The sequence below is a fragment of the Xiphophorus hellerii genome, chromosome 23 (genome assembly GCF_003331165.1).
Source record: "Xiphophorus hellerii strain 12219 chromosome 23, Xiphophorus_hellerii-4.1, whole genome shotgun sequence".
Taxonomy (NCBI): Eukaryota; Metazoa; Chordata; class Actinopteri; order Cyprinodontiformes; family Poeciliidae; genus Xiphophorus; species Xiphophorus hellerii.
The window spans coordinates 29,827,184-29,853,476 of record NC_045694.1 but is presented as its reverse complement, the minus strand read 5'-3'; the positions used below and the strand labels follow the sequence as shown (position 1 = coordinate 29,853,476).

Genomic DNA, 26,293 nt, shown 5'->3' with positions numbered 1-26,293 from the left:
GGCCGCGGCGGTGAAAGCACCTAATCCTAACCACTAGACCATCAGGGAATTTTGTGTGTCTACGAAGCTAACAAAAGATCTTTCACGATGAATAGCTTGACTGCTTTATGGACACGCTCAAAAAAACGGGGGGCAGGTTAAAAGAAGAGGACTTTCCCTGACCGGGAATCGAACCCAGGCCCCGGCGGTGAGCCCGCAGAATTCTAACCACTAGACCCTCAGGGAATTCTGTGTCTCTCAGTCTTTAGCAAAAGGATTTTGACCATTAATACCATAGGGCTATAAAGTGATACTCAGAAAATGGGGCTGGTGAAAAATACCTGTTTTTTTCCCTGACTGGGAATCGAACCCAGGCCGCGGCGGTGAGAGCGCCGAATCCTAACCACTAGACCATCAGGGAATTTTGTGTGTCTATGAAGCTTGCAAAAGGTGTTTGACAATGAATACCTTCACTGCTTTATAGACAAGCTCAAAAAAAGGGGGGCAGGAAGAAAAGAAGAGGATTTTCCCTGACCGGGAATCGACCCCAGGCAGCGGCGGTGAAAGCGCCGAATCCTGACCACTAGACCATCAGGGACCTTTATGAGTCTACGAAGCTAACAAAAGATCTTTCACGATGAATAGCTTGACTGCTTTATGGACATGCTCAAAAAAACGGGGGGCAGGTTAAAAGAAGAGGACTTTCCCTGACCGGGAATCGAACCCAGGACCCGGCGGTGAGCTCGCAGAATTCTAACCACTAGACCATCAGGGAATTCTGTGTCTCTCAGTCTTTAGCAAAAGGATTTTGACCATTAATACCATAGGGCTATAAAGTGATACTCAGAAAATGGGGCTGGTGAAAAATACCTGTTTTTTTCCCTGACCGGGAATCGAACCCAGGCCGCGGCGGTGAAAGCGCCGAATCCTGACCACTAGACCATCAGGGACCTTTATGAGTCTACGAAGCTAACAAAAGATCTTTCACGATGAATAGCTTGACTGCTTTATGTACACGCTCAAAAAAACGGGGGGCAGGTTAAAAGAAGAGGACTTTCCCTGACCGGGAATCGAACGTAGGCCGCGGCGGTGAAAGCACCTAATCCTGACCACTAAACCATCAGGGACCTTTAAGAGTCTATGAAGCTAACAAAAGATCTTTCACGATGAATACCTTGACTGCTTTATAGACACTATCAAAACAATGTTGCAGGTGAAAGACAAGTGGACTTTCCCTGACTTGGAATCGAACCCAGGCCGCCGCGGTGAGAGCGCCGAATCCTGACCACTAGACCATCAGGGAATTTTGTTTCTCTGATTCTTTAACAAAAGGATTTTGACCATTAATACCTTGACTGCTTTATAGACAAGCTCAAAAAAAGTGGGGCAGGTTAAAAGAAGAGGATTTTCCCTGACCGGGAATCGAACGTAGGCCGCGGCGGTGAAAGCACCTAATCCTAACCACTAGACCATCAGGGAATTTTGTGTGTCTACGAAGCTAACAAAAGATCTTTCACGATGAATAGCTTGACTGCTTTATGGACACGCTCAAAAAAACGGGGGGCAGGTTAAAAGAAGAGGACTTTCCCTGACCGGGAATCGAACCCAGGCCCCGGCGGTGAGCTCGCAGAATTCTAACCACTAGACCCTCAGGGAAATCTGTGTCTCTCAGTCTTTAGCAAAAGGATTTTGACCATTAATACCATAGGGCTATAAAGTGATACTCAGAAAATGGGGCTGGTGAAAAATACCTGTTTTTTTCCCTGACTGGGAATCGAACCCAGGCCGCGGCGGTGAGAGCGCCGAATCCTAACCACTAGACCATCAGGGAATTTTGTGTGTCTATGAAGCTTGCAAAAGGTGTTTGACAATGAATACCTTCACTGCTTTATAGACAAGCTCAAAAAAAGGGGGGCAGGAAGAAAAGAAGAGGATTTTCCCTGACCGGGAATCGACCCCAGGCAGCGGCGGTGAAAGCGCCGAATCCTGACCACTAGACCATCAGGGACCTTTATGAGTCTACGAAGCTAACAAAAGATCTTTCACGATGAATAGCTTGACTGCTTTATGGACATGCTCAAAAAAACGGGGGGCAGGTTAAAAGAAGAGGACTTTCCCTGACCGGGAATCGAACCCAGGACCCGGCGGTGAGCTCGCAGAATTCTAACCACTAGACCATCAGGGAATTCTGTGTCTCTCAGTCTTTAGCAAAAGGATTTTGACCATTAATACCATAGGGCTATAAAGTGATACTCAGAAAATGGGGCTGGTGAAAAATACCTGTTTTTTTCCCTGACCGGGAATCGAACCCAGGCCGCGGCGGTGAAAGCGCCGAATCCTGACCACTAGACCATCAGGGACCTTTATGAGTCTACGAAGCTAACAAAAGATCTTTCACGATGAATAGCTTGACTGCTTTATGTACACGCTCAAAAAAACGGGGGGCAGGTTAAAAGAAGAGGACTTTCCCTGACCGGGAATCGAACGTAGGCCGCGGCGGTGAAAGCACCTAATCCTGACCACTAGACCATCAGGGACCTTTAAGAGTCTATGAAGCTAACAAAAGATCTTTCACGATGAATAGCTTGACTGCTTTATAGACACTATCAAAACAATGTTGCAGGTGAAAGACAAGTGGACTTTCCCTGACTTGGAATCGAACCCAGGCCGCGGCGGTGAGAGCGCCGAATCCTGACCACTAGACCATCAGGGAATTTTGTTTCTCTGATTCTTTAGCAAAAGGATTTTGACCATTAATACCTTGACTGCTTTATAGACAAGCTCAAAAAAAGTGGGGCAGGTTAAAAGAAGAGGATTTTCCCTGACCGGGAATCGAACGTAGGCCGCGGCGGTGAAAGCACCTAATCCTAACCACTAGACCATCAGGGAATTTTGTGTGTCTACGAAGCTAACAAAAGATCTTTCACAATGAATAGCTTGACTGCTTTATGGACACGCTCAAAAAAACGGGGGGCAGGTTAAAAGAAGAGGACTTTCCCTGACCGGGAATCGAACCCAGGCCCCGGCGGTGAGCTCGCAGAATTCTAACCACTAGACCATCAGGAAATTCTGTGTCTCTCAGTCTTTAGCAAAAGGATTTTGACCATTAATACCATAGGGCTATAAAGTGATACTCAGAAAATGGGGCTGGTGAAAAATAACTGTTTTTTTCCCTGACCGGGAATCGAACCCAGGCTGCGGCGGTGAGAGCGTCGAATCCTAACCACTAGACCATCAGGGAATTTTGTGTGTCTATGAAGCTTGCAAAAGGTGTTTGACAATGAATACCTTCACTGCTTTATAGACAAGCTCAAAAAAAGGGGGGCAGGTTAAAAGAAGAGGATTTTCCCTGACTTGGAATCGAACCCAGGCCGTGGCGGTGAGAGCGCCGAATCCTGACCACTAGACCATCAGGGAATTTTGTTCCTCTGATTCTTTAGCAAAAGGATTTTGACCATTAATACCCTGAGGGCTATAAAGTCATACTCAGAAAATGGGGCTGGTGAAAAATAACGGTTTTTTCCCTGACCGGGAATCGAACCCAGGCCGCGGCGGTGAGAGCACCGAATCCTAACCACTAGACCATCAGGGAATTTTGTGTGTCTATGAAGCTTGCAAAAGGTGTTTGACAATGAATACCTTGACTGCTTTATAGACATGCTCAAAAAAAGGGGGGCAGGTTAAAGGAAGAGGATTTTCCCTGACCGGGAATCGAACACAGGCCGCGGTGGTGAAAGCGCCGAATCCTGACCACTAGACCATCAGGGACCTTTATGAGTCTACGAAGCTAACAAAAGATCTTTCACGATGAATAGCTTGACTGCTTTATGGACACGCTCAAAAAAACGGGGGGCAGGTTAAAAGAAGAGGACTTTCCCTGACCGGGAATCGAACCCAGGCCCCGGCGGTGAGCTCGCAGAATTCTAACCACTAGACCATCAGGGAATTCTGTGTCTCTCAGTCTTTAGCAAAAGGATTTTGACCATTAATACCATAGGGCTATAAAGTGATACTCAGAAAATGGGGCTGGTGAAAAATACCTGTTTTTTTCCCTGACCGGGAATCGAACCCAGGCCGCGGCGGTGAGAGCGCCGAATCCTAACCACTAGACCATCAGGGAATTTTGTGTGTCTATGAAGCTTGCAAAAGGTTTTTGACAATGAATACCTTGACTGCTTTATAGACAAGCTCAAAAAAAGGGGGGCAGGTTAAAAGAAGAGGATTTTCCCTGACCGGGAATCGAACCCAGGCCGCGGCGGTGAAAGCGCCGAATCCTGACCACTAGACCATCAGGGACCTTTATGAGTCTACGAAGCTAACAAAAGATCTTTCACGATGAATAGCTTGACTGCTTTATAAACACACGATCAAAACAAAGGTGCAGGTGAAAGACAAGTGGACTTTCCCTGACCTGGAATCGAACCCAGGCCGCAGCGGTGAGAGCGCCGAATCCTGACAACTAGACCATCAGGGAATTTTGTGTCGCTGAGTCTTTAGCAAAAGGTGTTTGACCATTAATACCTTGAGGGCTATAAAGTGATACTCAGAAAATGGGGCTGGTGAAAAATAACTGTTTTTTCCCTGTCCGGGAATCGAACCCAGGCCGAGGCAGTGAGAGCGCCTAATCCTAACCACCAGCCCATCAGGGACCTTTGTGTGTCTGTGAAGCTTGCAAAAGGTGTTTGACAATGAATACCCTGACTGCTTTATAGACACGCTCTTTAGCAAAAGGTTTTTCACCATTAATAACTCGAGGGCTATAAAGTCATACTCAGAAAATGGGGCTGGTGAAAAATAACTGTTTTTTTCCTTGACCGGGAATCGAACCCTGGCCGGGGCAGTTTGAGCGCCAAATCCTGACCACTAGACCATCAGGGAATTCTGTGTCTCTGAGCCTTTAGTAAAAGGATTTTGACCATTAATACCTTGAGGGCTATAAAGCGATAATCGGAAAATGGGGCTCGTGAAAAATAACTGTTTTTTCCCTGACCGGGAATTGAACCCAGGCCGCAGCGGTGAAAGCGCCGAATCCTAACCTCTAGACCATCAGGGAATTTTGTGTGTCTATGAAGCTTGCAAAAGGTGTTTGACAATGAATACCTTGACTGCTTTATAGACAAGCTCAAAAAAAAGGGGGGCAGGTTAAAAGAAGAGGACTTTCCCTGACAGGGAATCGAACGTAGGCCGCGGCGGTGAAAGCACCTAATCCTGACCACTAGACCATCAGAGACCTTTAAGAGTCTATGAAGCTAACAAAAGATCTTTCACGATGAATAGCTTGACTGCTTTATAGACACTATCAAAACAATGTTGCAGGTGAAAGACAAGTGGACTTTCCCTGACTTGGAATCGAACCCAGGCCGCGGCGGTGAGAGCGCCGAATCCTGACCACTAGACCATCAGGGAATTTTGCTTCTCTGATTCTTTAGCAAAAGGATTTTGACCATTAATACCTTGACTGCTTTATAGACAAGCTCAAAAAAAGTGGGGCAGGTTAAAAGAAGAGGATTTTCCCTGACCGGGAATCGAACCCAGGCCGCGGCAGTGAAAGCGCCGAATCCTGACCACTAGACCATCAGGGACCTTTATGAGTCTACGAAGCTAACAAAAGATCTTTCACGATGAATAGCTTGACTGCTTTATGGACACGCTCAAAAAAACGGGGGGCAGGTTAAAAGAAGAGGACTTTCCCTGACCGGGAATCGAACCCAGGCCCCGGCGGTGAGCTCGCAGAATTCTAACCACTAGACCATCAGGGAATTCTGTGTCTCTCAGTCTTTAGCAAAAGGATTTTGACCATTAATACCATAGGGCTATAAAGTGATACTCAGAAAATGGGGCTGGTGAAAAATACCTGTTTTTTTCCCTGACCGGGAATCGAACACAGGCCGCGGCGGTGAGAGCGCCGAATCCTAACCACTAGACCATCAGGGACATTTATGAGTCTACGAAGCTAACAAAAGATCTTTCACGATGAATAGCTTGACTGCTTTATAGACACGATCAAAACAAAGGTGCAGGAGAAAGACAAGTGGACTTTCCCTGACCGGGAATCGAACCCAGGCCGCGGCGGTGAGAGCGCCGAATCCTGACCACTAGACCATCAGGGAATTTTGTGTCGCAGAGTCTTTAGGAAAAGGATTTTGACCATTAATACCTTGAGGGCTATAAAGTCATACTCAGAAAATGGGGCTGGTGATAAATACCTGTTTTTTCCCTGACCGGTAATCGAACCCAGGCCGAGGCAGTGAGAGCGCCTAATCCTAACCACTAGCCCATCAGGGACCTTTGTGTGTCTGTGAAGCTTGCAAAAGGTGTTTGACAATGAATACCTTGACTGCTTTATAGACAAGCTCAAAAAAAGTGGGGCAGGTTAAAAGAAGAGGATTTTCCCTGACCGGGAATCGAACATAGGCCGCGGCGGTGAAAGCACCTAATCCTAACCACTAGACCATCAGGGAATTTTGTGTGTCTATGAAGCTTGCAAAAGGTGTTTGACAATGAATACCTTGACTGCTTTATAGACAAGCTCAAAAAAAGGGGGGCAGGTTAAAAGAAAAGGATTTTCCCTGACCGGGAATCGAACCCAGGCCGCGGCGGTGAAAGCGCCGAATCCTGACCACTAGACCATCAGGGACCTTTATGAGTCTACGAAGCTAACAAAAGATCTTTCACGATGAATAGCTTGACTGCTTTATGGACACGCTCAAAAAAACGGGGGGCAGGTTAAAAGAAGAGGACTTTCCCTGACCGGGAATCGAACCCAGGCCCCGGCGGTGAGCTCGCAGAATTCTAACCACTAGACCATCAGGGAATTCTGTGTCTCTCAGTCTTTAGCAAAAGGATTTTGACCATTAATACCATAGGGCTATAAAGTGATACTCAGAAAATGGGGCTGGTGAAAAATACCTGTTTTTTTCCCTGACCGGGAATCGAACACAGGCCGCGGCGGTGAGAGCGCCGAATCCTAACCACTAGACCATCAGGGAATTTTGTGTGTCTATGAAGCTTGCAAAAGGTGTTTGACAATGAATACCTTGACTGCTTTATAGACAAGCTCAAAAAAAGTGGGGCAGGTTAAAAGAAGAGGATTTTCCCTGACCGGGAATCGAACCCAGGCCGCGGCGGTGAAAGCGCCGAATCCTGACCACTAGACCATCAGGGACCTTTATGAGTCTACGAAGCTAACAAAAGATCTTTCACGATGAATAGCTTGACTGCTTTATAAACACACGATCAAAACAAAGGTGCAGGTGAAAGACAAGTGGACTTTCCCTGACCCGGAATCGAACCCAGGCCGCAGCGGTGAGAGCGCCGAATCCTGACAACTAGACCATCAGGGAATTTTGTGTCGCTGAGTCTTTAGCAAAAGGTCTTTGACCATTAATACCTTGAGGGCTATAAAGTGATACTCAGAAAATGGGGCTGGTGAAAAATAACTGTTTTTTCCCTGTCCGGGAATCGAACCCAGGCCGAGGCAGTGAGAGCGCCTAATCCTAACCACCAGCCCATCAGGGACCTTTGTGTGTCTGCGAAGCTTTCAAAAGGTGTTTGACAATGAATACCCTGACTGCTTTATAGACACGCTCTTTAGCAAAAGGTTTTTCACCATTAATAACTCGAGGGCTATAAAGTCATACTCAGAAAATGGGGCTGGTGAAAAATAACTGTTTTTTTCCTTGACCGGGAATCGAACCCTGGCCGGGGCGGTTTGAGCGCCAAATCCTGACCACTAGACCATCAGGGAATTCTGTGTCTCTGAGCCTTTAGTAAAAGGATTTTGACCATTAATACCTTGAGGGCTATAAAGCGATAATCAGAAAATGGGGCTGGTGAAAAATAACTGTTTTTTCCCTGACCGGGAATCGAACCCAGGCCGCGGCGGTGAGAGCGCCAAATCCTTACCACTAGACCATCAGGGAATTTTGTGTCTGTGAGTCTTTAGCAAAAGGTTTTTCACCATTAATACCATAGGGCTATAAAGTGATACTCAGAAAATGGGGCTGGTGAAAAATACCTGTTTTTTTCCCTGACCGGGAATCGAACCCAGGCAGCGGCGGTGAAAGCGCCGAATCCTGACCACTAGACCATCAGGGACCTTTATGAGTCTACGAAGCTAACAAAAGATCTTTCACGATGAATAGCTTGACTGCTTTATGGACACGCTCAAAAAACGGGGGGCAGGTTAAAAGAAGAGGACTTTCCCTGACCGGGAATCGAACCCAGGACCCGGCGGTGAGCTCGCAGAATTCTAACCACTAGACCATCAGGGAATTCTGTGTCTCTCAGTCTTTAGCAAAAGGATTTTGACCATTAATACCATAGGGCTATAAAGTGATACTCAGAAAATGGGGCTGGTGAAAAATACCTGTTTTTTTCCTTGACCGGGAATCGAACCCAGGCCGCGGCGGTGAAAGCGCCGAATCCTGACCACTAGACCATCAGGGACCTTTATGAGTCTACGAAGCTAACAAAAGATCTTTCACGATGAATAGCTTGACTGCTTTATGTACACGCTCAAAAAAACGGGGGGCAGGTTAAAAGAAGAGGACTTTCCCTGACCGGGAATCGAACGTAGGCCGCGGCGGTGAAAGCACCTAATCCTGACCACTAGACCATCAGGGACCTTTAAGAGTCTATGAAGCTAACAAAAGATCTTTCACGATGAATAGCTTGACTGCTTTATAGACACTATCAAAACAATGTTGCAGGTGAAAGACAAGTGGACTTTCCCTGACTTGGAATCGAACCCAGGCCGCGGCGGTGAGAGCGCCGAATCCTGACCACTAGACCATCAGCGAATTTTGTTTCTCTGATTCTTTAGCAAAAGGATTTTGACCATTAATACCTTGACTGCTTTATAGACAAGCTCAAAAAAAGTGGGGCAGGTTAAAAGAAGAGGATTTTCCCTGACCGGGAATCGAACGTAGGCCGCGGCGGTGAAAGCACCTAATCCTAACCACTAGACCATCAGGGAATTTTGTGTGTCTACGAAGCTAACAAAAGATCTTTCACGATGAATAGCTTGACTGCTTTATGGACACGCTCAAAAAACGGGGGGCAGGTTAAAAGAAGAGGACTTTCCCTGACCGGGAATCGAACACAGGCCCCGGCAGTGAGCTCGCAGAATTCTAACCACTAGACCATCAGGGAATTCTGTGTCTCTCAGTCTTTAGCAAAAGGATTTTGACCATTAATACCATAGGGCTATAAAGTGATACTCAGAAAATGGGGCTGGTGAAAAATAACTGTTTTTTTTCCCTGACCGGGAATCGAACCCAGGCCGCGGCGGTGAGAGCGCCGAATCCTAACCACTAGACCATCAGGGAATTTTGTGTGTCTATGAAGCTTGCAAAAGGTGTTTGACAATGAATACCTTCACTGCTTTATAGACAAGCTCAAAAAAAGGGGGGCAGGTTAAAAGAAGAGGATTTTACCTGACCGGGAATCGAACATAGGCCGCGGCGGTGAAAGCACCTAATCCTGACCTCTAGACCATCAAGGAATTTTGTTTCTCTGAGTCTTTAGCAAAAGGTTTTTGACCATTAATACCTTGAAGGCTATGAAGTGATACTCAGAAAATGGGGCTGGTGAAAAATAACTGTTTTTTCCCTGACCGGGAATTTAACCCAGGCCGAGGCAGTGAGAGCGCCTAATCCTAACCACTAGCCCATCAGGGACCTTTGTGTGTCTGTGAAGCTTGCAAAAGGTGTTTGACAATGAATACCTTGACTGCTTTATAGACATGCTCAAAAAAAGGCGGGCAGGTTAAAAGAAAAGGATTTTCCCTGACCGGGAATCGAACCCAGGCCACAGCGGTGAAAGCGCCGAATCCTGACCACTAGACCATCAGGGAATTTTGTGTGTCTATGAAGCTTGCAAAAGGTGTTTGACAATGAATACCTTGACTGCTTTATAGACATGCTCAAAAAAGGGGGGCAGGTTAAAAGAAGAGGATTTTCCCTGACCGGGAATCGAACGTAGGCCGCGGCGGTGAAAGCACCTAATCCTAACCACTAGACCATCAGGGAATTTTGTGTGTCTACGAAGCTAACAAAAGATCTTTCACGATGAATAGCTTGACTGCTTTATGGACACGCTCAAAAAAACGGGGGGGCAGGTTAAAAGAAGAGGACTTTCCCTGACCGGGAATCGAACCCAGGCCCCGGCGGTGAGCCCGCAGAATTCTAACCACTAGACCCTCAGGGAATTCTGTGTCTCTCAGTCTTTAGCAAAAGGATTTTGACCATTAATACCATAGGGCTATAAAGTGATACTCAGAAAATGGGGCTGGTGAAAAATACCTGTTTTTTTCCCTGACTGGGAATCGAACCCAGGCCGCGGCGGTGAGAGCGCCGAATCCTAACCACTAGACCATCAGGGAATTTTGTGTGTCTATGAAGCTTGCAAAAGGTGTTTGACAATGAATACCTTCACTGCTTTATAGACAAGCTCAAAAAAAGGGGGGCAGGAAGAAAGAAGAGGATTTTCCCTGACCGGGAATCGACCCCAGGCAGCGGCGGTGAAAGCGCCGAATCCTGACCACTAGACCATCAGGGACCTTTATGAGTCTACGAAGCTAACAAAAGATCTTTCACGATGAATAGCTTGACTGCTTTATGGACATGCTCAAAAAAACGGGGGGCAGGTTAAAAGAAGAGGACTTTCCCTGACCGGGAATCGAACCCAGGACCCGGCGGTGAGCTCGCAGAATTCTAACCACTAGACCATCAGGGAATTCTGTGTCTCTCAGTCTTTAGCAAAAGGATTTTGACCATTAATACCATAGGGCTATAAAGTGATACTCAGAAAATGGGGCTGGTGAAAAATACCTGTTTTTTTCCCTGACCGGGAATCGAACCCAGGCCGCGGCGGTGAAAGCGCCGAATCCTGACCACTAGACCATCAGGGACCTTTATGAGTCTACGAAGCTAACAAAAGATCTTTCACGATGAATAGCTTGACTGCTTTATGTACACGCTCAAAAAAACGGGGGCAGGTTAAAAGAAGAGGACTTTCCCTGACCGGGAATCGAACGTAGGCCGCGGCGGTGAAAGCACCTAATCCTGACCACTAAACCATCAGGGACCTTTAAGAGTCTATGAAGCTAACAAAAGATCTTTCACGATGAATACCTTGACTGCTTTATAGACACTATCAAAACAATGTTGCAGGTGAAAGACAAGTGGACTTTCCCTGACTTGGAATCGAACCCAGGCCGCCGCGGTGAGAGCGCCGAATCCTGACCACTAGACCATCAGGGAATTTTGTTTCTCTGATTCTTTAACAAAAGGATTTTGACCATTAATACCTTGACTGCTTTATAGACAAGCTCAAAAAAAGTGGGGCAGGTTAAAAGAAGAGGATTTTCCCTGACCGGGAATCGAACGTAGGCCGCGGCGGTGAAAGCACCTAATCCTAACCACTAGACCATCAGGGAATTTTGTGTGTCTACGAAGCTAACAAAAGATCTTTCACGATGAATAGCTTGACTGCTTTATGGACACGCTCAAAAAAACGGGGGGGCAGGTTAAAAGAAGAGGACTTTCCCTGACCGGGAATCGAACCCAGGCCCCGGCGGTGAGCTCGCAGAATTCTAACCACTAGACCCTCAGGGAAATCTGTGTCTCTCAGTCTTTAGCAAAAGGATTTTGACCATTAATACCATAGGGCTATAAAGTGATACTCAGAAAATGGGGCTGGTGAAAAATACCTGTTTTTTTCCCTGACTGGGAATCGAACCCAGGCCGCGGCGGTGAGAGCGCCGAATCCTAACCACTAGACCATCAGGGAATTTTGTGTGTCTATGAAGCTTGCAAAAGGTTGTTTGACAATGAATACCTTCACTGCTTTATAGACAAGCTCAAAAAAAGGGGGGCAGGAAGAAAAGAAGAGGATTTTCCCTGACCGGGAATCGACCCCAGGCAGCGGCGGTGAAAGCGCCGAATCCTGACCACTAGACCATCAGGGACCTTTATGAGTCTACGAAGCTAACAAAAGATCTTTCACGATGAATAGCTTGACTGCTTTATGGACATGCTCAAAAAAACGGGGGGCAGGTTAAAAGAAGAGGACTTTCCCTGACCGGGAATCGAACCCAGGACCCGGCGGTGAGCTCGCAGAATTCTAACCACTAGACCATCAGGGAATTCTGTGTCTCTCAGTCTTTAGCAAAAGGATTTTGACCATTAATACCATAGGGCTATAAAGTGATACTCAGAAAATGGGGCTGGTGAAAAATACCTGTTTTTTTCCCTGACCGGGAATCGAACCCAGGCCGCGGCGGTGTGAAAGCGCCGAATCCTGACCACTAGACCATCAGGGACCTTTATGAGTCTACGAAGCTAACAAAAGATCTTTCACGATGAATAGCTTGACTGCTTTATGTACACGCTCAAAAAAACGGGGGGGCAGGTTAAAAGAAGAGGACTTTCCCTGACCGGGAATCGAACGTAGGCCGCGGCGGTGAAAGCACCTAATCCTGACCACTAGACCATCAGGGACCTTTAAGAGTCTATGAAGCTAACAAAAGATCTTTCACGATGAATAGCTTGACTGCTTTATAGACACTATCAAAACAATGTTGCAGGTGAAAGACAAGTGGACTTTCCCTGACTTGGAATCGAACCCAGGCCGCGGCGGTGAGAGCGCCGAATCCTGACCACTAGACCATCAGGGAATTTTGTTTCTCTGATTCTTTAGCAAAAGGATTTTGACCATTAATACCTTGACTGCTTTATAGACAAGCTCAAAAAAAGTGGGGCAGGTTAAAAGAAGAGGATTTTCCCTGACCGGGAATCGAACGTAGGCCGCGGCGGTGAAAGCACCTAATCCTAACCACTAGACCATCAGGGAATTTTGTGTGTCTACGAAGCTAACAAAAGATCTTTCACAATGAATAGCTTGACTGCTTTATGGACACGCTCAAAAAAACGGGGGGCAGGTTAAAAGAAGAGGACTTTCCCTGACCGGGAATCGAACCCAGGCCCCGGCGGTGAGCTCGCAGAATTCTAACCACTAGACCATCAGGAAATTCTGTGTCTCTCAGTCTTTAGCAAAAGGATTTTGACCATTAATACCATAGGGCTATAAAGTGATACTCAGAAAATGGGGCTGGTGAAAAATAACTGTTTTTTTCCCTGACCGGGAATCGAACCCAGGCTGCGGCGGTGAGAGCGTCGAATCCTAACCACTAGACCATCAGGGAATTTTGTGTGTCTATGAAGCTTGCAAAAGGTGTTTGACAATGAATACCTTCACTGCTTTATAGACAAGCTCAAAAAAAGGGGGGCAGGTTAAAAGAAGAGGATTTTCCCTGACTTGGAATCGAACCCAGGCCGTGGCGGTGAGAGCGCCGAATCCTGACCACTAGACCATCAGGGAATTTTGTTCCTCTGATTCTTTAGCAAAAGGATTTTGACCATTAATACCCTGAGGGCTATAAAGTCATACTCAGAAAATGGGGCTGGTGAAAAATAACGGTTTTTTCCCTGACCGGGAATCGAACCCAGGCCGCGGCGGTGAGAGCACCGAATCCTAACCACTAGACCATCAGGGAATTTTGTGTGTCTATGAAGCTTGCAAAAGGTGTTTGACAATGAATACCTTGACTGCTTTATAGACATGCTCAAAAAAAGGGGGGCAGGTTAAAGGAAGAGGATTTTCCCTGACCGGGAATCGAACACAGGCCGCGGTGGTGTGAAAGCGCCGAATCCTGACCACTAGACCATCAGGGACCTTTATGAGTCTACGAAGCTAACAAAAGATCTTTCACGATGAATAGCTTGACTGCTTTATGGACACGCTCAAAAAAACGGGGGGCAGGTTAAAAGAAGAGGACTTTCCCTGACCGGGAATCGAACCCAGGCCCCGGCGGTGAGCTCGCAGAATTCTAACCACTAGACCATCAGGGAATTCTGTGTCTCTCAGTCTTTAGCAAAAGGATTTTGACCATTAATACCATAGGGCTATAAAGTGATACTCAGAAAATGGGGCTGGTGAAAAATACCTGTTTTTTTCCCTGACCGGGAATCGAACCCAGGCCGCGGCGGTGAGAGCGCCGAATCCTAACCACTAGACCATCAGGGAATTTTGTGTGTCTATGAAGCTTGCAAAAGGTTTTTGACAATGAATACCTTGACTGCTTTATAGACAAGCTCAAAAAAAGGGGGGCAGGTTAAAAGAAGAGGATTTTCCCTGACCGGGAATCGAACCCAGGCCGCGGCGGTGAAAGCGCCGAATCCTGACCACTAGACCATCAGGGACCTTTATGAGTCTACGAAGCTAACAAAAGATCTTTCACGATGAATAGCTTGACTGCTTTATAAACACACGATCAAAACAAAGGTGCAGGTGAAAGACAAGTGGACTTTCCCTGACCTGGAATCGAACCCAGGCCGCAGCGGTGAGAGCGCCGAATCCTGACAACTAGACCATCAGGGAATTTTGTGTCGCTGAGTCTTTAGCAAAAGGTGTTTGACCATTAATACCTTGAGGGCTATAAAGTGATACTCAGAAAATGGGGCTGGTGAAAAATAACTGTTTTTTCCCTGTCCGGGAATCGAACCCAGGCCGAGGCAGTGAGAGCGCCTAATCCTAACCACCAGCCCATCAGGGACCTTTGTGTGTCTGTGAAGCTTGCAAAAGGTGTTTGACAATGAATACCCTGACTGCTTTATAGACACGCTCTTTAGCAAAAGGTTTTTCACCATTAATAACTCGAGGGCTATAAAGTCATACTCAGAAAATGGGGCTGGTGAAAAATAACTGTTTTTTTCCTTGACCGGGAATCGAACCCTGGCCGGGGCAGTTTGAGCGCCAAATCCTGACCACTAGACCATCAGGGAATTCTGTGTCTCTGAGCCTTTAGTAAAAGGATTTTGACCATTAATACCTTGAGGGCTATAAAGCGATAATCGGAAAATGGGGCTCGTGAAAAATAACTGTTTTTTCCCTGACCGGGAATTGAACCCAGGCCGCAGCGGTGAAAGCGCCGAATCCTAACCTCTAGACCATCAGGGAATTTTGTGTGTCTATGAAGCTTGCAAAAGGTGTTTGACAATGAATACCTTGACTGCTTTATAGACAAGCTCAAAAAAAAGGGGGGCAGGTTAAAAGAAGAGGACTTTCCCTGACAGGGAATCGAACGTAGGCCGCGGCGGTGAAAGCACCTAATCCTGACCACTAGACCATCAGAGACCTTTAAGAGTCTATGAAGCTAACAAAAGATCTTTCACGATGAATAGCTTGACTGCTTTATAGACACTATCAAAACAATGTTGCAGGTGAAAGACAAGTGGACTTTCCCTGACTTGGAATCGAACCCAGGCCGCGGCGGTGAGAGCGCCGAATCCTGACCACTAGACCATCAGGGAATTTTGCTTCTCTGATTCTTTAGCAAAAGGATTTTGACCATTAATACCTTGACTGCTTTATAGACAAGCTCAAAAAAAGTGGGGCAGGTTAAAAGAAGAGGATTTTCCCTGACCGGGAATCGAACGTAGGCCGCGGCGGTGAAAGCACCTAATCCTAACCACTAGACCATCAGGGAATTTTGTGTGTCTACGAAGCTAACAAAAGATCTTTCACGATGAATAGCTTGACTGCTTTATGGACACGCTCAAAAAACGGGGGGCAGGTTAAAAGAAGAGGACTTTCCCTGACCGGGAATCGAACCCAGGCCCCGGCAGTGAGCTCGCAGAATTCTAACCACTAGACCATCAGGGAATTCTGTGTCTCTCAGTCTTTAGCAAAAGGATTTTGACCATTAATACCATAGGGCTATAAAGTGATACTCAGAAAATGGGGCTGGTGAAAAATACCTGTTTTTTTCCCTGACCGGGAATCGAACCCAGGCCGCGGCGGTGAGAGCGCCGAATCCTAACCACTAGACCATCAGGGAATTTTGTGTGTCTATGAAGCTTGCAAAAGGTGTTTGACAATGAATACCTTCACTGCTTTATAGACGAGCTCAAAAAAAGGGGGGCAGGTTAAAAGAAGAGGATTTTCCCTGACCGGGAATCGAACCCAGGCCGCGGCGGTGATGAAAGCGCCGAATCCTAACCACTAGACCATCAGGGAATTTTGTGTGTCTATAAAGCTTGCAAAAGGTGTTTGACAATGAATACCTTGACTGCTTTATAGACAAGCTCAAAAAAAGGGGGGCAGGTTAAAAGAAAAGGATTTTCCCTGACCGGGAATCGAACCCAGGCCGCGGCGGTGAAAGCACCGAATCCTGACCACTAGACCATCAGGGACCTTTATGAGTCTACGAATCTAACAAAAGATCTTTCACGATGAATAGCTTGACTGCTTTATGGACACGCTCAAAAAAACGGGGGGCAGGTTAAAAGAAGAGGACTTTCCCTGACCGGGAATCGAACCCAGGCCCCGGCGGTGAGCTCGCAGAATTCTAACCACTAGACCATCAGGGAATTCTGTGTCTCTCAGTCTTTAGCAAAAGGATTTTGACCATTAATACCATAGGGCTATAAAGTGATACTCAGAAAATGGGGCTGGTGAAAAATACCTGTTTTTTCCCTGACCGGGAATCGAACACAGGCCGCGGCAGTGAGAGCGCCGAATCCTAACCACTAGACCATCAGGGAATTTTGTGTGTCTATGAAGCTTGCAAAAGGTGTTTCACAATGAATACCTTGACTGCTTTATAGACAAGCTCAAAAAAGGGGGGCAGGTTAAAAGAAGAGGATTTTCCCTGACTGGGAATCGAACGTAGGCCGCGGCGGTGAAAGCACCTACTCCTAACCACTAGACCATCAGGGAATTTTGTGTCTGTGAGTCTTTAGCAAAAGGTTTTTCACCATTAATACCTTGAGGGCTATAAAGTGATACTCAGAAAATGGGGCTGGTGAAAAATAACTGTTTTTTCCCTGACCGGGAATTGAACCCAGGCCGCAGCGCTGAAAGCGCCGAATCCTAACCTCTAGACCATCAGGGAATTTTGTGTGTCTATGAAGCTTGCAAAAGGTGTTTGACAATGAATACCTTGACTGCTTTATAGACAAGCTCAAAAAAAAGGGGGGCAGGTTAAAAGAAAAGGATTTTCCCTGACCAGGAATCGAACCCATGCCGCGACGGTGAAAGCGCCGAATCCTGACCACTAGACCATCAGGGACATTTATGAGTCTACGAAGCTAACAAAAGATCTTTCACGATGCATAGCTTGACTGCTTTATGGACACGCTCAAAAAAACGGGGGGCAGGTTAAAAGAAAAGGACTTTCCCTGACCGGGAATCGAACCCAGGCCCCGGCGGTGAGCTCGCAGAATTCTAACCACTAGACCATCAGGGAATTCTGTGTCTCTCAGTCTTTAGCAAAAGGATTTTGACCATTAATACCATAGGGCTATAAAGTGATACTCAGAAAATGGGGCTGGTGAAAAATACCTGTTTTTTTCCCTGACCAGGAATCGAACCCAGGCCACGGCGGTGAAAGCGCCGAATCCTGACCACTAGACCATCAGGGACCTTTATGAGTCTACGAAGCTAACAAAAGATCTTTCACGATGAATAGCTTGACTGCTTTATGTACACGCTCAAAAAAACGGGGGGCAGGTTAAAAGAAGAGGACTTTCCCTGACAGGGAATCGAACGTAGGCCGCGGCGGTGAAAGCACCTAATCCTGACCACTAGACCATCAGAGACCTTTAAGAGTCTATGAAGCTAACAAAAGATCTTTCACGATGAATAGCTTGACTGCTTTATAGACACTATCAAAACAATGTTGCAGGTGAAAGACAAGTGGACTTTCCCTGACTTGGAATCGAACCCAGGCCGCGGCGGTGAGAGCGCCGAATCCTGACCACTAGACCATCAGGGAATTTTGCTTCTCTGATTCTTTAGCAAAAGGATTTTGACCATTAATACCTTGACTGCTTTATAGACAAGCTCAAAAAAAGTGGGGCAGGTTAAAAGAAGAAGATTTTCCCTGACCGGGAATCGAACGTAGGCCGCGGCGGTGAAAGCACCTAATCCTAACCACTAGACCATCAGGGAATTTTGTGTGTCTACGAAGCTAACAAAAGATCTTTCACGATGAATAGCTTGACTGCTTTATGGACACGCTCAAAAAAACGGGGGGCAGGTTAAAAGAAGAGGACTTTCCCTGACCGGGAATCGAACCCAGGCCCCGGCGGTGAGCTCGCAGAATTCTAACCACTAGACCATCAGGGAATTTTGTGTCTCTCAGTCTTTAGCAAAAGGATTTTGACCATTAATACCATAGGGCTATAAAGTGATACTCAGAAAATGGGGCTGGTGAAAAATACCTGTTTTTTTCCCTGACCGGGAATCGAACCCAGGCCGCGGCGGTGAGAGCGCCGAATCCTAACCACTAGACCATCAGGGAATTTTGTGTGTCTATGAAGCTTGCAAAAGGTGTTTGACAATGAATACCTTCACTGCTTTATAGACAAGCTCAAAAAAAGGGGGGCAGGTTAAAAGAAGAGGATTTTCCCTGACCGGGAATCGAACCCAGACCGCGGCGGTGAAAGCGCCGAATCCTGACCACTAGACCATCAGGGACCTTTATGAGTCTACGAAGCTAACAAAAGATCTTTCACGATGAATAGCTTGACTGCTTTATAAACACACGATCAAAACAAAGGTGCAGGTGAAAGACAAGTGGACTTTCCCTGACCTGGAATCGAACCCAGGCCGCAGCGGTGAGAGCGCCGAATCCTGACAACTAGACCATCAGGGAATTTTGTGTCGCTGAGTCTTTAACAAAAGGTCTTTGACCATTAATACCTTGAGGGCTATAAAGTGATACTCAGAAAATGGGGCTGGTGAAAAATAACTGTTTTTTCCCTGTCCGGGAATCGAACCCAGGCCGAGGCAGTGAGAGCGCCTAATCCTAACCACCAGCCCATCAGGGACCTTTGTGTGTCTGTGAAGCTTGCAAAAGGTGTTTGACAATGAATACCCTGACTGCTTTATAGACACACTCTTTAGCAAAAGGTTTTTCACCATTAATAACTCGAGGGCTATAAAGTCATACTCAGAAAATGGGGCTGGTGAAAAATAACTGTTTTTTTCCTTGACCGGGAATCGAACCCTGGCCGGGGCGGTTTGAGCGCCAAATCCTGACCACTAGACCATCAGGGAATTCTGTGTCTCTGAGCCTTTAGTAAAAGGATTTTGACCATTAATACCTTGTGGGCTATAAAGCGATAATCAGAAAATGGGGCTGGTGAAAAATAACTGTTTTTTCCCTGACCGGGAATCGAACCCAGGCCGCGGCGGTGAGAGCGCCAAATCCTAACCACTAGACCATCAGGGAATTTTGTGTCTGTGAGTCTTTAGCAAAAGGTTTTTCACCATTAATACCTTGAGGGCTATAAAGTGATACTCAGAAAATGGGGCTCGTGAAAAATAACTGTTTTTTCCCTGACCGGGAATTGAACCCAGGCCGCAGCGGTGAAAGCGCCGAATCCTAACCTCTAGACCATCAGGGAATTTTGTGTGTCTATGAAGCTTGCAAAAGGTGTTTGACAATGAATACCTTGACTGCTTTATAGACAAGCTCAAAAAAAAGGGGGGCAGGTTAAAAGAAAAGGATTTTCCCTGACCAGGAATCGAACCCATGCCGCGACGGTGAAAGCGCCGAATCCTGACCACTAGACCATCAGGGACATTTATGAGTCTACGAAGCTAACAAAAGATCTTTCACGATGAATAGCTTGACTGCTTTATAGACACGATCAAAACAAAGGTGCAGGAGAAAGACAAGTGGACTTTCCCTGACCGGGAATCGAACCCAGGCCGCGGCGGTGAGAGCGCCGAATCCTGACCACTAGACCATCAGGGAATTTTGTGTCGCTGAGTCTTTAGGAAAAGGATTTTGACCATTAATACCTTGAGGGCTATAAAGTCATACTCAGAAAATGGGGCTGGTGATAAATACCTGTTTTTTCCCTGACCGGTAATCGAACCCAGGCCGAGGCAGTGAGAGCGCCTAATCCTAACCACTAGCCCATCAGGGACCTTTGTGTGTCTGTGAAGCTTGCAAAAGGTGTTTGACAATGAATACCTTGACTGCTTTATAGACAAGCTCAAAAAAAGTGGGGCAGGTTAAAAGAAGAGGATTTTCCCTGACCGGGAATCGAACATAGGCCGCGGCGGTGAAAGCACCTAATCCTAACCACTAGACCATCAGGGAATTTTGTGTGTCTATGAAGCTTGCAAAAGGTGTTTGACAATGAATACCTTGACTGCTTTATAGACAAGCTCAAAAAAAGGGGGGCAGGTTAAAAGAAAAGGATTTTCCCTGACCGGGAATCGAACCCAGGCCGCGGCGGTGAAAGCGCCGAATCCTGACCACTAGACCATCAGGGACCTTTATGAGTCTACGAAGCTAACAAAAGATCTTTCACGATGAATAGCTTGACTGCTTTATGGACACGCTCAAAAAAACGGGGGGCAGGTTAAAAGAAGAGGACTTTCCCTGACCGGGAATCGAACCCAGGCCCCGGCGGTGAGCTCGCAGAATTCTAACCACTAGACCATCAGGGAATTCTGTGTCTCTCAGTCTTTAGCAAAAGGATTTTGACCATTAATACCATAGGGCTATAAAGTGATACTCAGAAAATGGGGCTGGTGAAAAATACCTGTTTTTTTCCCTGACCGGGAATCGAACACAGGCCGCGGCGGTGAGAGCGCCGAATCCTAACCACTAGACCATCAGGGAATTTTGTGTGTCTATGAAGCTTGCAAAAGGTGTTTGACAATGAATACCTTGACTGCTTTATAGACAAGCTCAAAAAAAGTGGGGCAGGTTAAAAGAAGAGGATTTTCCCTGACCGGGAATCGAACCCAGGCCGCGGCGGTGAAAGCGCCGAATCCTGACCACTAGACCATCAGGGACCTTTGTGTGTCTGCGAAGCTTGCAAAAGGTGTTTGACAATGAATACCCTGACTGCTTTATAGACACGCTCTTTAGCAAAAGGTTTTTCACCATTAATAACTCGAGGGCTATAAAGTCATACTCAGAAAATGGGGCTGGTGAAAAATAACTGTTTTTTTCCTTGACCGGGAATCGAACCCTGGCCGGGGCGGTTTGAGCGCCAAATCCTGACCACTAGACCATCAGGGAATTCTGTGTCTCTGAGCCTTTAGTAAAAGGATTTTGACCATTAATACCTTGAGGGCTATAAAGCGATAATCAGAAAATGGGGCTGGTGAAAAATAACTGTTTTTTCCCTGACCGGGAATCGAACCCAGGCCGCGGCGGTGAGAGCGCCAAATCCTTACCACTAGACCATCAGGGAATTTTGTGTCTGTGAGTCTTTAGCAAAAGGTTTTTCACCATTAATACCTTGAGGGCTATAAAGTGATAATCAGAAAATGGGGCTGGTGAAAAATAACTGTTTTTTCCCTGACCGGGAATTGAACCCAGGCCGCAGCAGTGAAAGCGCCGAATCCTAACCTCTAGACCATCAGGGAATTTTGTGTGTCTATGAAGCTTGCAAAAGGTGTTTGACAATGAATACCTTGACTGCTTTATAGACAAGCTCAAAAAAAAGGGGGGCAGGTTAAAAGAAAAGGATTTTCCCTGACCAGGAATCGAACCCATGCCGCGACGGTGAAAGCGCCGAATCCTGACCACTAGACCATCAGGGACATTTATGAGTCTACGAAGCTAACAAAAGATCTTTCACGATGAATAGCTTGACTGCTTTATAGACACGATCAAAACAAAGGTGCAGGAGAAAGACAAGTGGACTTTCCCTGACCTGGAATCGAACCCAGGCCGCGGCGGTGAGAGCGCCGAATCCTGACCACTAGACCATCAGGGAATTTTGTGTCGCTGAGTCTTTAGGAAAAGGATTTTGACCATTAATACCTTGAGGGCTATAAAGTCATACTCAGAAAATGGGGCTGGTGATAAATACCTGTTTTTTCCCTGACCGGTAATCGAACCCAGGCCGAGGCAGTGAGAGCGCCTAATCCTAACCACTAGCCCATCAGAGACCTTTGTGTGTCTGTGAAGCTTGCAAAAGGTGTTTGACAATGAATACCATGACTGCTTTATAGAGACGCTCAAAAAAACGGGGGGCAGGTTAAAAGAAGAGGATTTTCCAGACCGGGAATCGAACCCAGGACGCGGCGGTGAGAGCGCCTAATCCTAACCACTAGACCATCAGGGAATTTTGTGTGTCTATGAAGCTTGCAAAAGGTGTTTGACAATGAATACCTTGACTGCTTTATAGACAAGCTCAAAAAAAGGGGGGCAGGTTAAAAGAAGAGGATTTTCCCTGACTGGGAATCGAACGTAGGCCGCGGCGGTGAAAGCACCTACTCCTAACCACTAGACCATCAGGGAATTTTCTGTGTCTATGAAGCTAACAAAAGATCTTTCACGATGAATAGTTTGACTGCTTTATAGACTCGATCAAAACAAAGGAGCAGATGAAAGAGAAGTGCACCTTCCCTGACCAGGAATCGAACCCACGCCGCGGCGGTGAGAGCGCCGAGCCCTGACCTCTAGACCATCAAGGAATTTTGTTTCTCTGAGTCTTTAGCAAAAGGTTTTTGACCATTAATACCTTGAAGGCTATGAAGTGATACTCAGAAAATGGGGCTGGTGAAAAATACCTGTTTTTTCCCTGACCGGGAATTTAACCCAGGCCGAGGCAGTGAGAGCGCCTAATCCTAACCACTAGCCCATCAGGGACCTTTGTGTGTCTGTGAAGCTTGCAAAAGGTGTTTGACAATGAATACCTTGACTGCTTTATAGACATGCTCAAAAAAACGGGGGGCAGGTTAAAAGAAGAGGATTTTCCAGACCGGGAATCGAACCCAGGACGCGGCGGTGAGAGCGCCTAATCCTAACCACTAGACCATCAGGGAATTTTGTGTGTCTATGAAGCTTGCAAAAGGTGTTTGACAATGAATACCTTGACTGCTTTATAGACAAGCTCAAAAAAAGGGGGGCAGGTTAAAAGAAGAGGATTTTCCCTGACTGGGAATCGAACGTAGGCCGCGGCGGTGAAAGCACCTACTCCTAACCACTAGACCATCAGGGAATTTTGTGTGTCTATGAAGCTTGCAAAAGGTGTTTGACAATGAATACCTTGACTGCTTTATAGACAAGCTCAAAAAAAGGGGGGCAGGTTAAAAGAAAAGGATTTTCCCTGACCGGGAATCGAACCCAGGCCGCGGCAGTGAAAGCGCCGAATCCTGACCACTAGACCATCAGGGACCTTTATGAGTCTACGAAGCTAACAAAAGATCTTTCACGATGAATAGCTTGACTGCTTTATGGACACGCTCAAAAAAACGGGGGGCAGGTTAAAAGAAGAGGACTTTCCCTGACCGGGAATCGAACCCAGGCCCCGGTGGTGAGCTCGCAGAATTCTAACCACTAGACCATCAGGCAATTCTGTGTCTCTCAGTCTTTAGCAAAAGGATTTTGACCATTAATACCATAGGGCTATAAAGTGATACTCAGAAAATGGGGCTGGTGAAAAATACCTGTTTTTTTCCCTGACCGGGAATCGAACACAGGCCGCGGCGGTGAGAGCGCCGAATCCTAACCACTAGACCATCAGGGACATTTATGAGTCTACGAAGCTAACAAAAGATCTTTCACGATGAATAGCTTGACTGCTTTATAGACACGATCAAAACAAAGGTGCAGGAGAAAGACAAGTGGACTTTCCCTGACCGGGAATCGAACCCAGGCCGCGGCGGTGAGAGCGCCGAATCCTGACCACTAGACCATCAGGGAATTTTGTGTCGCAGAGTCTTTAGGAAAAGGATTTTGACCATTAATACCTTGAGGGCTATAAAGTCATACTCAGAAAATGGGGCTGGTGATAAATACCTGTTTTTTCCCTGACCGGTAATCGAACCCAGGCCGAGGCAGTGAGAGCGCCTAATCCTAACCACTAGCCCATCAGGGACCTTTGTGTGTCTGTGAAGCTTGCAAAAGGTGTTTGACAATGAATACCTTGACTGCTTTATAGACAAGCTCAAAAAAAGTGGGGCAGGTTAAAAGAAGAGGATTTTCCCTGACCGGGAATCGAACATAGGCCGCGGCGGTGAAAGCACCTAATCCTAACCACTAGACCATCAGGGAATTTTGTGTGTCTATGAAGCTTGCAAAAGGTGTTTGACAATGAATACCTTGACTGCTTTATAGACAAGCTCAAAAAAAGGGGGGCAGGTTAAAAGAAAAGGATTTTCCCTGACCGGGAATCGAACCCAGGCCGCGGCGGTGAAAGCGCCGAATCCTGACCACTAGACCATCAGGGACCTTTATGAGTCTACGAAGCTAACAAAAGATCTTTCACGATGAATAGCTTGACTGCTTTATGGACACGCTCAAAAAAACGGGGGGCAGGTTAAAAGAAGAGGACTTTCCCTGACCGGGAATCGAACCCAGGCCCCGGCGGTGAGCTCGCAGAATTCTAACCACTAGACCATCAGGGAATTCTGTGTCTCTCAGTCTTTAGCAAAAGGATTTTGACCATTAATACCATAGGGCTATAAAGTGATACTCAGAAAATGGGGCTGGTGAAAAATACCTGTTTTTTTCCCTGACCGGGAATCGAACACAGGCCGCGGCGGTGAGAGCGCCGAATCCTAACCACTAGACCATCAGGGAATTTTGTGTGTCTATGAAGCTTGCAAAAGGTGTTTGACAATGAATACCTTGACTGCTTTATAGACAAGCTCAAAAAAGTGGGGCAGGTTAAAAGAAGAGGATTTTCCCTGACCGGGAATCGAACCCAGGCCGCGGCGGTGAAAGCGCCGAATCCTGACCACTAGACCATCAGGGACCTTTATGAGTCTACGAAGCTAACAAAAGATCTTTCACGATGAATAGCTTGACTGCTTTATAAACACACGATCAAAACAAAGGTGCAGGTGAAAGACAAGTGGACTTTCCCTGACCCGGAATCGAACCCAGGCCGCAGCGGTGAGAGCGCCGAATCCTGACAACTAGACCATCAGGGAATTTTGTGTCGCTGAGTCTTTAGCAAAAGGTCTTTGACCATTAATACCTTGAGGGCTATAAAGTGATACTCAGAAAATGGGGCTGGTGAAAAATAACTGTTTTTTCCCTGTCCGGGAATCGAACCCAGGCCGAGGCAGTGAGAGCGCCTAATCCTAACCACCAGCCCATCAGGGACCTTTGTGTGTCTGCGAAGCTTTCAAAAGGTGTTTGACAATGAATACCCTGACTGCTTTATAGACACGCTCTTTAGCAAAAGGTTTTTCACCATTAATAACTCGAGGGCTATAAAGTCATACTCAGAAAATGGGGCTGGTGAAAAATAACTGTTTTTTTCCTTGACCGGGAATCGAACCCTGGCCGGGGCGGTTTGAGCGCCAAATCCTGACCACTAGACCATCAGGGAATTCTGTGTCTCTGAGCCTTTAGTAAAAGGATTTTGACCATTAATACCTTGAGGGCTATAAAGCGATAATCAGAAAATGGGGCTGGTGAAAAATAACTGTTTTTTCCCTGACCGGGAATCGAACCCAGGCCGCGGCGGTGAGAGCGCCAAATCCTTACCACTAGACCATCAGGGAATTTTGTGTCTGTGAGTCTTTAGCAAAAGGTTTTTCACCATTAATACCATAGGGCTATAAAGTGATACTCAGAAAATGGGGCTGGTGAAAAATACCTGTTTTTTTCCCTGACCGGGAATCGAACCCAGGCAGCGGCGGTGAAAGCGCCAAATCCTGACCACTAGACCATCAGGGACCTTTATGAGTCTACGAAGCTAACAAAAGATCTTTCACGATGAATAGCTTGACTGCTTTATGGACACGCTCAAAAAACGGGGGGCAGGTTAAAAGAAGAGGACTTTCCCTGACCGGGAATCGAACCCAGGACCCGGCGGTGAGCTCGCAGAATTCTAACCACTAGACCATCAGGGAATTCTGTGTCTCTCAGTCTTTAGCAAAAGGATTTTGACCATTAATACCATAGGGCTATAAAGTGATACTCAGAAAATGGGGCTGGTGAAAAATACCTGTTTTTTTCCTTGACCGGGAATCGAACCCAGGCCGCGGCGGTGAAAGCGCCGAATCCTGACCACTAGACCATCAGGGACCTTCATGAGTCTACGAAGCTAACAAAAGATCTTTCACGATGAATAGCTTGACTGCTTTATGTACACGCTCAAAAAACGGGGGGCAGGTTAAAAGAAGAGGACTTTCCCTGACCGGGAATCGAACGTAGGCCGCGGCGGTGAAAGCACCTAATCCTGACCACTAGACCATCAGGGACCTTTAAGAGTCTATGAAGCTAACAAAAGATCTTTCACGATGAATAGCTTGA

General features: G+C 46.6%; 43 non-coding genes across 43 annotated transcripts; all 43 read right to left on the bottom strand.

Moving 5' to 3' along the window:
• Positions 1 to 328: 328 nt before the first annotated feature.
• trnae-cuc (transfer RNA glutamic acid (anticodon CUC)) lies at positions 329 to 400 on the bottom strand. The gene has a single exon. It is a non-coding gene; the product is annotated as a tRNA-Glu (tRNA).
• Positions 401 to 857: 457 nt separating this feature from the next.
• On the bottom strand, positions 858 to 929 carry trnae-uuc (transfer RNA glutamic acid (anticodon UUC)). Its single transcript has one exon. It is a non-coding gene; the product is annotated as a tRNA-Glu (tRNA).
• Positions 930 to 1,738: 809 nt separating this feature from the next.
• Positions 1,739 to 1,810, bottom strand: trnae-cuc (transfer RNA glutamic acid (anticodon CUC)). The gene has a single exon. It is a non-coding gene; the product is annotated as a tRNA-Glu (tRNA).
• A 457-nt stretch (positions 1,811 to 2,267) lies between these two features.
• trnae-uuc (transfer RNA glutamic acid (anticodon UUC)) lies at positions 2,268 to 2,339 on the bottom strand. Its single transcript has one exon. It is a non-coding gene; the product is annotated as a tRNA-Glu (tRNA).
• Positions 2,340 to 3,499: 1,160 nt separating this feature from the next.
• trnae-cuc (transfer RNA glutamic acid (anticodon CUC)) lies at positions 3,500 to 3,571 on the bottom strand. The gene has a single exon. It is a non-coding gene; the product is annotated as a tRNA-Glu (tRNA).
• A 456-nt stretch (positions 3,572 to 4,027) lies between these two features.
• On the bottom strand, positions 4,028 to 4,099 carry trnae-cuc (transfer RNA glutamic acid (anticodon CUC)). The gene has a single exon. It is a non-coding gene; the product is annotated as a tRNA-Glu (tRNA).
• A 104-nt stretch (positions 4,100 to 4,203) lies between these two features.
• Positions 4,204 to 4,275, bottom strand: trnae-uuc (transfer RNA glutamic acid (anticodon UUC)). The gene has a single exon. It is a non-coding gene; the product is annotated as a tRNA-Glu (tRNA).
• Positions 4,276 to 4,785: 510 nt separating this feature from the next.
• On the bottom strand, positions 4,786 to 4,857 carry trnal-caa (transfer RNA leucine (anticodon CAA)). The gene has a single exon. It is a non-coding gene; the product is annotated as a tRNA-Leu (tRNA).
• A 632-nt stretch (positions 4,858 to 5,489) lies between these two features.
• trnae-uuc (transfer RNA glutamic acid (anticodon UUC)) lies at positions 5,490 to 5,561 on the bottom strand. Its single transcript has one exon. It is a non-coding gene; the product is annotated as a tRNA-Glu (tRNA).
• A 456-nt stretch (positions 5,562 to 6,017) lies between these two features.
• trnae-cuc (transfer RNA glutamic acid (anticodon CUC)) lies at positions 6,018 to 6,089 on the bottom strand. The gene has a single exon. It is a non-coding gene; the product is annotated as a tRNA-Glu (tRNA).
• Positions 6,090 to 6,544: 455 nt separating this feature from the next.
• trnae-uuc (transfer RNA glutamic acid (anticodon UUC)) lies at positions 6,545 to 6,616 on the bottom strand. The gene has a single exon. It is a non-coding gene; the product is annotated as a tRNA-Glu (tRNA).
• Positions 6,617 to 7,072: 456 nt separating this feature from the next.
• Positions 7,073 to 7,144, bottom strand: trnae-uuc (transfer RNA glutamic acid (anticodon UUC)). Its single transcript has one exon. It is a non-coding gene; the product is annotated as a tRNA-Glu (tRNA).
• Positions 7,145 to 7,654: 510 nt separating this feature from the next.
• Positions 7,655 to 7,726, bottom strand: trnal-caa (transfer RNA leucine (anticodon CAA)). The gene has a single exon. It is a non-coding gene; the product is annotated as a tRNA-Leu (tRNA).
• Positions 7,727 to 8,004: 278 nt separating this feature from the next.
• Positions 8,005 to 8,076, bottom strand: trnae-uuc (transfer RNA glutamic acid (anticodon UUC)). The gene has a single exon. It is a non-coding gene; the product is annotated as a tRNA-Glu (tRNA).
• Positions 8,077 to 8,355: 279 nt separating this feature from the next.
• On the bottom strand, positions 8,356 to 8,427 carry trnae-uuc (transfer RNA glutamic acid (anticodon UUC)). Its single transcript has one exon. It is a non-coding gene; the product is annotated as a tRNA-Glu (tRNA).
• Positions 8,428 to 9,236: 809 nt separating this feature from the next.
• trnae-cuc (transfer RNA glutamic acid (anticodon CUC)) lies at positions 9,237 to 9,308 on the bottom strand. Its single transcript has one exon. It is a non-coding gene; the product is annotated as a tRNA-Glu (tRNA).
• Positions 9,309 to 9,763: 455 nt separating this feature from the next.
• Positions 9,764 to 9,835, bottom strand: trnae-uuc (transfer RNA glutamic acid (anticodon UUC)). The gene has a single exon. It is a non-coding gene; the product is annotated as a tRNA-Glu (tRNA).
• A 456-nt stretch (positions 9,836 to 10,291) lies between these two features.
• trnae-cuc (transfer RNA glutamic acid (anticodon CUC)) lies at positions 10,292 to 10,363 on the bottom strand. Its single transcript has one exon. It is a non-coding gene; the product is annotated as a tRNA-Glu (tRNA).
• Positions 10,364 to 10,819: 456 nt separating this feature from the next.
• trnae-uuc (transfer RNA glutamic acid (anticodon UUC)) lies at positions 10,820 to 10,891 on the bottom strand. Its single transcript has one exon. It is a non-coding gene; the product is annotated as a tRNA-Glu (tRNA).
• An 809-nt stretch (positions 10,892 to 11,700) lies between these two features.
• trnae-cuc (transfer RNA glutamic acid (anticodon CUC)) lies at positions 11,701 to 11,772 on the bottom strand. The gene has a single exon. It is a non-coding gene; the product is annotated as a tRNA-Glu (tRNA).
• Positions 11,773 to 12,230: 458 nt separating this feature from the next.
• On the bottom strand, positions 12,231 to 12,304 carry trnae-uuc (transfer RNA glutamic acid (anticodon UUC)). The gene has a single exon. It is a non-coding gene; the product is annotated as a tRNA-Glu (tRNA).
• Positions 12,305 to 13,465: 1,161 nt separating this feature from the next.
• Positions 13,466 to 13,537, bottom strand: trnae-cuc (transfer RNA glutamic acid (anticodon CUC)). The gene has a single exon. It is a non-coding gene; the product is annotated as a tRNA-Glu (tRNA).
• A 458-nt stretch (positions 13,538 to 13,995) lies between these two features.
• On the bottom strand, positions 13,996 to 14,067 carry trnae-cuc (transfer RNA glutamic acid (anticodon CUC)). Its single transcript has one exon. It is a non-coding gene; the product is annotated as a tRNA-Glu (tRNA).
• A 104-nt stretch (positions 14,068 to 14,171) lies between these two features.
• On the bottom strand, positions 14,172 to 14,243 carry trnae-uuc (transfer RNA glutamic acid (anticodon UUC)). Its single transcript has one exon. It is a non-coding gene; the product is annotated as a tRNA-Glu (tRNA).
• Positions 14,244 to 14,753: 510 nt separating this feature from the next.
• trnal-caa (transfer RNA leucine (anticodon CAA)) lies at positions 14,754 to 14,825 on the bottom strand. Its single transcript has one exon. It is a non-coding gene; the product is annotated as a tRNA-Leu (tRNA).
• Positions 14,826 to 15,808: 983 nt separating this feature from the next.
• Positions 15,809 to 15,880, bottom strand: trnae-cuc (transfer RNA glutamic acid (anticodon CUC)). Its single transcript has one exon. It is a non-coding gene; the product is annotated as a tRNA-Glu (tRNA).
• A 104-nt stretch (positions 15,881 to 15,984) lies between these two features.
• On the bottom strand, positions 15,985 to 16,059 carry trnae-uuc (transfer RNA glutamic acid (anticodon UUC)). The gene has a single exon. It is a non-coding gene; the product is annotated as a tRNA-Glu (tRNA).
• A 104-nt stretch (positions 16,060 to 16,163) lies between these two features.
• trnae-uuc (transfer RNA glutamic acid (anticodon UUC)) lies at positions 16,164 to 16,235 on the bottom strand. Its single transcript has one exon. It is a non-coding gene; the product is annotated as a tRNA-Glu (tRNA).
• A 1,158-nt stretch (positions 16,236 to 17,393) lies between these two features.
• On the bottom strand, positions 17,394 to 17,465 carry trnae-uuc (transfer RNA glutamic acid (anticodon UUC)). Its single transcript has one exon. It is a non-coding gene; the product is annotated as a tRNA-Glu (tRNA).
• Positions 17,466 to 18,274: 809 nt separating this feature from the next.
• trnae-cuc (transfer RNA glutamic acid (anticodon CUC)) lies at positions 18,275 to 18,346 on the bottom strand. Its single transcript has one exon. It is a non-coding gene; the product is annotated as a tRNA-Glu (tRNA).
• Positions 18,347 to 18,450: 104 nt separating this feature from the next.
• On the bottom strand, positions 18,451 to 18,522 carry trnae-uuc (transfer RNA glutamic acid (anticodon UUC)). The gene has a single exon. It is a non-coding gene; the product is annotated as a tRNA-Glu (tRNA).
• A 510-nt stretch (positions 18,523 to 19,032) lies between these two features.
• Positions 19,033 to 19,104, bottom strand: trnal-caa (transfer RNA leucine (anticodon CAA)). Its single transcript has one exon. It is a non-coding gene; the product is annotated as a tRNA-Leu (tRNA).
• A 103-nt stretch (positions 19,105 to 19,207) lies between these two features.
• Positions 19,208 to 19,279, bottom strand: trnae-cuc (transfer RNA glutamic acid (anticodon CUC)). Its single transcript has one exon. It is a non-coding gene; the product is annotated as a tRNA-Glu (tRNA).
• A 456-nt stretch (positions 19,280 to 19,735) lies between these two features.
• Positions 19,736 to 19,807, bottom strand: trnae-cuc (transfer RNA glutamic acid (anticodon CUC)). The gene has a single exon. It is a non-coding gene; the product is annotated as a tRNA-Glu (tRNA).
• A 455-nt stretch (positions 19,808 to 20,262) lies between these two features.
• trnae-uuc (transfer RNA glutamic acid (anticodon UUC)) lies at positions 20,263 to 20,334 on the bottom strand. Its single transcript has one exon. It is a non-coding gene; the product is annotated as a tRNA-Glu (tRNA).
• Positions 20,335 to 20,790: 456 nt separating this feature from the next.
• trnae-uuc (transfer RNA glutamic acid (anticodon UUC)) lies at positions 20,791 to 20,862 on the bottom strand. The gene has a single exon. It is a non-coding gene; the product is annotated as a tRNA-Glu (tRNA).
• Positions 20,863 to 21,019: 157 nt separating this feature from the next.
• On the bottom strand, positions 21,020 to 21,091 carry trnal-caa (transfer RNA leucine (anticodon CAA)). Its single transcript has one exon. It is a non-coding gene; the product is annotated as a tRNA-Leu (tRNA).
• A 2,037-nt stretch (positions 21,092 to 23,128) lies between these two features.
• trnae-uuc (transfer RNA glutamic acid (anticodon UUC)) lies at positions 23,129 to 23,200 on the bottom strand. Its single transcript has one exon. It is a non-coding gene; the product is annotated as a tRNA-Glu (tRNA).
• Positions 23,201 to 23,656: 456 nt separating this feature from the next.
• On the bottom strand, positions 23,657 to 23,728 carry trnae-cuc (transfer RNA glutamic acid (anticodon CUC)). Its single transcript has one exon. It is a non-coding gene; the product is annotated as a tRNA-Glu (tRNA).
• A 455-nt stretch (positions 23,729 to 24,183) lies between these two features.
• trnae-uuc (transfer RNA glutamic acid (anticodon UUC)) lies at positions 24,184 to 24,255 on the bottom strand. Its single transcript has one exon. It is a non-coding gene; the product is annotated as a tRNA-Glu (tRNA).
• Positions 24,256 to 24,710: 455 nt separating this feature from the next.
• trnae-uuc (transfer RNA glutamic acid (anticodon UUC)) lies at positions 24,711 to 24,782 on the bottom strand. The gene has a single exon. It is a non-coding gene; the product is annotated as a tRNA-Glu (tRNA).
• Positions 24,783 to 25,292: 510 nt separating this feature from the next.
• Positions 25,293 to 25,364, bottom strand: trnal-caa (transfer RNA leucine (anticodon CAA)). Its single transcript has one exon. It is a non-coding gene; the product is annotated as a tRNA-Leu (tRNA).
• Positions 25,365 to 25,993: 629 nt separating this feature from the next.
• trnae-uuc (transfer RNA glutamic acid (anticodon UUC)) lies at positions 25,994 to 26,065 on the bottom strand. Its single transcript has one exon. It is a non-coding gene; the product is annotated as a tRNA-Glu (tRNA).
• Between the last annotated feature and the right edge of the window lie 228 nt (positions 26,066 to 26,293).